The following is a 7,601-nucleotide window of genomic DNA, read 5'->3' on the forward strand; positions in this document are numbered from 1 at the left end:
ACGAACATGTTTCCTATTTCCTGGAGTAGGAAAACGGTATTTTGTGAAATCAAGGGCAGGTGGCTCCCACTTCCTAGATTTAGGATGAGGGGTCGCCTCTCGCCCTTGAACTGGCTTCCTCTTCTGTGAAGTGGAGGGTTTCTTAGCCGACTGGTCCTTGTCCAGAGCAGGCGACTTCTTGTTGATCAACTCTTGAATTTCTCCCTTGAAGTCCCTCATGAAGGTCATGAGTTCGTTCCTTGTGATGGGAGCAGACCCATCAGTCGGCTGCTGCCGAACAGGCGGTGCGCCTGCTGGCTCGCTTCCAGTTTGAAGATGTTCCCGTTCCCTCCTTTCGGTATGACGGGTATGTCGGGCCCTTAGGGTCCCATCTGAAGCTGTGTGAGCTTCAACTTCAAATTCATTCTCAGTATCGTGGTCCGACTGAACTAGAGGATCGTCCAGGGGACGTCTCTCTTCAGGAGCCACTACAAACGTGGGTGCCATCTCAGAAGTACTCTCCCCACAGACGGCGCCAAAATATTTCGGGGTTTTCTGATGTCCTGCGGGAGAGTTACAATTCCGAGACTGGAACCATACGCCTGTACCTGCAAAACAAACGGATGCTCCGGATGATTGGAGATCCGCCTCCGACGGTCAAGTTAGTACTTGATTAAGGAGTAATTAATGCGGAAATTAAAGTGATTGGGTCTCTCTAGGTGAGAGTGTTTAATGTGTGTAATCTGCGTAATCTCCCTTAATGAGGATTAAGGGAGGTATTTATAACCTCGGGAAACGTGTCAATCTAGGTTTAGGTTAACCTTGGGCTGATTGGGCTTCCCTCGGAAGTTGGGCCTAGGTGACCGGCTTCTCCATTAGGCATGGAGTATGCCACGTGTCATGACATAATAAGTCCAGGGTGGACGAATAAGCGGGTGCCACGTGGCAAGCCCTGAGAGGTCCAACTGGGGGACACTTGACAGGACCTGATTGGCCCACGTGACGCATTCCGATTGGTGGGAGCAAAATCCCCTAATCACATATCACAATTCACAAATCTAAAGAGTAATAAGTTTGCTTATTGGATTGCTAAATTTGCCCATCAAAGTCATAATCATATGGAGTTTAGTTTCCACCAATGTAATACATAATTTATAACATTTTGTACTATTAGATACGATAAGATATGTTTGAAAGAAGAGTTGTTTCCTCACGACTTTACCTTTTGAATAATATGAAGTATACTCCATGAGTCTATGTATAGTTAGAATCTTGAAAAAAAAAACACCTAAAGTGATACAAGTAGCTAAAATAAAAGTTTGTAGATTTGAGTTTCGTATATAAATATAAAATAAAAATTCAATAATTAACCAGTGCATAGTATTGACAATTTCATACAAGTAATATTTTATTTTTAAATTTAGACTAGTTTCCAATATTTTTACTTTAATAATTCTTTTCTCTATTAAATTTTTAATCAATTAAAATAATTTCTAATGAAAGTTTTTTTTTTTCTTTTAATAAGTATAGAGAAAGTGTTTTTCTTTTACAAATTACGGAGTAATAGATTGTGTGTTTTTTTTTTCATTAAAAAGTGAAAAATGTTTAGTATAGAGAGCTGCATGATTATATATTTACTTTTGAATTAATACTAAGAAATATGGAGTATTAATTACTTTAATGTATCTTTGTTTTATGATTGAATACTATATACTTTTTATATATCATAGTTGATGCTAATAAAATATGACAATTTAAAAAAAAAAAAAAAAAAAAAAACAATCTATTAGTTTGTAAATAACCCACCAACCAATCAACATCAACAAGCAACCAAAATATCAAAACAACAAAACAAAACCTACACGATAGCATAATATCCATTATACTATCCATTATACGGCCTAATTCATCTCGATACATCCGGATATATAATGACATTCACAGATGATAAAATGATAATTCAATACCATCAAAAGACTATTTAATCATCAATATATATTCATGCATGTGGCATCTAGTTGTTTTAGTTACTAAAAAAGGCGCGTGAGAATACAGCATCTAACAAAAAGAAGAAAATGATAGTGGGGTCCCACAATTACCTTATCTCAGGCTTATCTTCCAACCCCAGATGCACCTCCACTATCAAAAGATGGTAATTAAGATTAGATTAGATAATAAAGTAGTACGGATCATCAAATTAATTATAACACCTCGCCTTAATATAAAATTAAATAAATAAATTGGTTTATTAGCATATACGGAATAATATTAATAAATTAATAAATTATATACTCCACTTTGAGACAAAAATAGAATATGCTTTCTCTACGGTTCATATGATTTCCCTTCCTCTATATTCTAACATCAATCATCATTTTATCTTGACATAATTCTTATATTTGTACTAACAATGTGTCAAATATAAATGGTGGATTTTTTTTTTTTTTTTTTTTTTTGAATGGTGGATGTTGAACACTATTCATGGAGTTTTTTAAATTTGTTGAAATACTATAATTATATGCTCTTCTTTTATATTTTTGACTTTGAATGATGTTTTTGTTAGCTTTGTTTTACATTTTCAATGCATTCCTTTGAGCATTTAAATATCTTATAATTCGAGTATGTAACTATCAATATGTAACATTGAGACTATTGTAATGAGTAATTAATATGATTGTGGAGTATCTATTTTTATGTATAATAAGGCACTTAATGAGTGTGATGTGTGCGCCATATTCAGAATCACTTTCATGTGCGCGCCATGTTTTGGCCTTACATCACAAATTTTGGTATTGACAGCATAATGTGAGAAAATATATATACAAATATATTTAATTGGGGTATGAATGTCCACATACTATTCTTATGAGATATATATATATATATATATATATATATATATATATATATATATATATATATATATATATATATATATATATATAAAAGAGGTAATTATCATTTCTGAATAAATAAATAAACATTTTAGGTAGTATAATTGTTAAAACACTATTTATAAAACTTGTACATGTTAATGAGGGTACATGTGAAATTACATATTTTAAAGGATATAATTGACATCACACTATTTATAAGAGTAATCTTGTACATTTTATAAGATAGGGATAGGAAAATCATTGAAGTTGATCAAAACTGATTAGTGCAAAAGGTTTTAATTAAAGCACTTGAAAACACAAAGGGTGTATTAAAAGTTGATGCTTAATTCAATGAGGTTACACGAGAATATATATTTTGTACGATATATTAATTATTTACGTTGTAACGCAATAGTAATCTTGAAGTGTTAGAAATTATTTTAATTTAGATAAAAGTGTTGTGACTAAAAACAAGAATCACAATTCAACAAGCCACGAATGAAGTGACAATAAAATTTCAAAAATATCATTCTATGGAGTATCCTGTAGACTGTGGTTGATGTAAATGCTAGTTACGACTTACGAGTATATAATAGAAAATCTATAGTCAACGGGGCGCCAAGCCCGTATCTGACCCAGGGCAGCCGGGGCGGTTGCCCAGGGCCCACGAAACTAAGGGGCCCAAATTTCCTGAACTTCTAAGTTATTAATATGTATTTATAAGAAAAACAAGCTGCATATGATAATACTGTTGTGTGCTTGGCTCGATGGTATTTTAATTTGATGATTTCACATCTTGCTAACTAGAAGGTCGTGGGTTCGATGACACTTAGCTTCAATATTAGAATTCTTCCCTTTTTTTTTCTCTCTTTCTCTTGGGTTCCTTTCAACTAAAAGGTACTTTTTCAATTCTTTTAACTTAATCAAGAAAATAATTTTTTTTCGTTTCATTTTCTATCATATCCTTAATTCATACAAGTATTTTACTATGTATAGGACAATACAAAGCATTACCTATCAAATTTCATTTAGTTTTAATCAACTAGTGGAGAACATTTTTTATTTTCTATTATTTATTTTTAATTTGTACCAATCAATTTTTTGTAATAAAGTAAAATTGTTAAGATACTAGATAATGAACAACAGACACTAGTAGAAATATGTAATGGCAAGCGGTTCAAACCCCCTAATGGGAAGCGGTTCTGAACCGCATGCTTTTAGGGGGCTTTGCCATTAGCCTTTTACATGGCAAGCGGTTCAGAATCGCTTGCCATTTGTAGTGAATGGGCAGCGGTTTTGGCGCCAAACTGCTGCCCATTATGGCTATAAAAAATAATTTTTTTTTGGTGTTTTTCACTAAAATTGATACACGAACAAACTATATGTAAAACCAATAATATTTAGATAAATTAATTGATTGTTGTAACTTATAAGTATTACATTTCATAAAAAAAAAATTAATACAAGTAATTAATAAAAATAATACAACAGCTTGATTAAAAAAAAAAACAACAACAACAACAGCTCTTGTTCACTTGCTCCACCACCACCACCGTCCACATGCACCACCACCGTCCACGCATGCGCACCACCACATCCACCAAATCCCAGCCATTTTCGCGTAAAACGACCCCACCATCCATCAGATCCCAACCTACGTACTTCGCCCACCAAGACCCCACCAAACCCCCACCAACACCAGATCCCAACTACTTCGCCCACCACGACCCCCACCAAAAACCCTCACCAACACCTGATCGCCCTGAAACAAATCAATTCAACCACACATCACCATAAAATTTAAAAAAAAAAAACTTAAAAAAATAAAAATTACCATGAATTCCACCATAACCTCGAAATTGGCTTGAAATTTGGGTTTTAAGGGTCAAATTCGACAAGAAAACTCTAGATCTAGAGTTTTATGGTCGAATTTGACCTAAAAAACTCGAAAATTATGGTCTAAACTCGAATTTGCTCGAAAAGGATGGTCTATGCTCGAATTTGCTCGAAATATGGTCGAAAATTTGCTCGAATTGCTCGAAAATTTGTTCGAATTTGCTCGAAAATATGGTCTAACTCATGGAGATGGAGAACGGAGATGAGAGAAGGAAGAGAAGGACATGGAGGAGAGCTGGAGAGAGTGAGGGCGTGAAAATGGAAGGGAGGAGGAGAGAGAGCGTGAGAAATAGAGAGGAGGAGGAGAGAGAACGTGAAAACTGAGGGGAGGAGGAGAGAGAGCGTGAGAATTAGGGTTTTTTTAAAGAAATGGCAAGCGGTTCATGTTCCAAACCGCTTGCCATTTACAATTTGGCAAGCGGTTCACCCTAAACCGCTTGCCATTTACAACATTGCAAGCGGAATTGCAAAACTGCTTGCCATTTGGGGCTTCCATTACATTTATTCTACTAGTGAGATTAGTGACAATATCATTTGTTAGAGAGATAAGTTAAACATTTGTATTGCATAGGTTGTTGACAATCTTTGTATGAATTAAATTTCTACATTATTTTATTTTGATAAGTATATATATGATACTATAAATGCCTATAATAATCCGTAGTTTATAACACGGGTGTATAGTGCTCATCGTACACCCGGATAAATAAAAAAAAGGCGGAAAGAACATCTTGTGTTTCATAAAGAACATACATGTATTTGACAAAGAACATGTTTGTATTTGACAAAAACATGCATTACCAAAGAACATAAAGATATAATAAAAAGAATGAGATAAAAACTTGATAAAATTTTCTGAAAAATTACACATTTTTAACGGGAAAAATTTAGAGGTGATAAAAATCGAGTAGGGCCGGGCCATATCATAATTTCTCGTGCCCAAACCCGTAGAAAAGTAGCGGGTTTTCGGGCTTTTTTCGAACCCGGTTCGAGTTTTAACTAAAAATGCATTTTTAGGTTTGCCCAAACCCACCCTATTTCGGGCCGAATCGATTCAGGATGCGAGTCATGCCAATGTTGATCACCTCTTAAAAAATCCTTACCAAAGATATCATTTCCCAAAAAATAGTTTTCTATCTCTCTAAAAAAAATTCAACTTCCATAATAATTTAGTTTTTTACCTCTAACATTATTTTCAATTAAAAATAATTTAAGATTTCAATATCAAATTTCAAAATATCATATGTTAAAAGAACATAATTTATATTGTAAAGTACATATAGTTATACCTAAATAACACACTAATCAAACTCGAAGAATATATGATAATAAAAGTAATTTAAAATATGACATATGATAATAAAAAAATAGAATTTGGGCGTCACTACGACCTTAAAGACATACACGCCAAATTCAAATAACATACTTTGTATTATTAAACCCAAAAAAAAAATATGTTTATCAAACATATGTTAAATATCATAAGTTATAATGTAAAGAACATATAATTTTACTAAAAGAACACACTGACACACTCAAAGAACATATTAAAGGTATGTTCTTTGTTAAACATAGGTATGTTCTTTATCAAACACTATATGTTCTTTCCGCCTTTTTTTGTTACCCGGGTGCACCATGAGCACCCGGGTGTATTATCTAATTTTCACAAAATTTTAATAAATTTATGCTATAATATAATAACAAAATATTACTTTATATTTGTAGCCAATATAAATTTCAATTTTATATTCTTATTCAATTTTATAATACTGTATAAATATATGCTATAATATAATAACAAAATATTACTTTATATTCTTTCAAAAAAAAAAAAATCAACTTTAATATTCCATAGAATATGTTTTTATTTACAACAACTAAATAAAATCGATTTTTTTTTGTTTCGAGTAATAAAAAGAAATTTCCTCCTACATAAGGAAAATATATATTATATATATTCTATTATTATTCAATAAAATAAAATAAAATAAAATAAAACTACATAATACAAAATTTATAAGTCCCTAATATTTGGACAAATAAATAAACACATATAGGCCCCAATATATTAGTTCACCCTGGGCCTCTGGAATTTCAGAAAACTGCCCTGCGGGGCGCAAAGTGTCTAATGTAATAGTATGATTCAAGTTTTGCATGATGACATACTTTTTGGTGGCTCAAAATGTAGCTATAATCAATAATAGGTGTTAACAAGTTATCAGATATGACCGCAAATAACATACTTCAATTCGTAATTAAGTATTAAGTATGTTCGTTATTGCATGGAGGTGCAATAGTGAGTCTTGGCCAAAATGCTAGTCAAAATGTTAGGACGATTAAGGTTTGATCCTCAACCCTTTTGTATTGAAATAGCAATGCATAACTAGTATGTCACAACTTCAATATACATGAGACACTTATGGAGTATAACCATATACTAAGTATAATTCAAAAAATACCTGGAATAATAGACGTACTGTCTGGTCCAACTATGATTTTTTCCAATGATATAATAGTTAAAAAATAAAAAGTGAATAAAAAATAAAAAAGCACGCATTAGCTTATACATGTCAATTAAGCTTAATAATCTGACCTTTAATTATATTAAGCGTTAACCCTAGCTTATGCATGTTCACTTATTTTATGTACAGAAATAGAGACAAATAAAACACGAGTAATCACAAGGATCACCATTTACCCCCAACTTTCCCTATTATGGGGCGGAGCCCGACTACTACTAACTAGTACTACTAAGCTCTTACTTGTCACCTTTATCACAATCTACAAAAATCATCACCTCAAATAAACCATCATTTGTATGCAATCGCCATTTACAAAGTGACAACTCAA

This window comes from Chenopodium quinoa, unplaced genomic scaffold, assembly GCF_001683475.1.
Source record: "Chenopodium quinoa cultivar QQ74 unplaced genomic scaffold, ASM168347v1, whole genome shotgun sequence".
NCBI classification, from domain to species: Eukaryota; Viridiplantae; Streptophyta; class Magnoliopsida; order Caryophyllales; family Amaranthaceae; genus Chenopodium; species Chenopodium quinoa.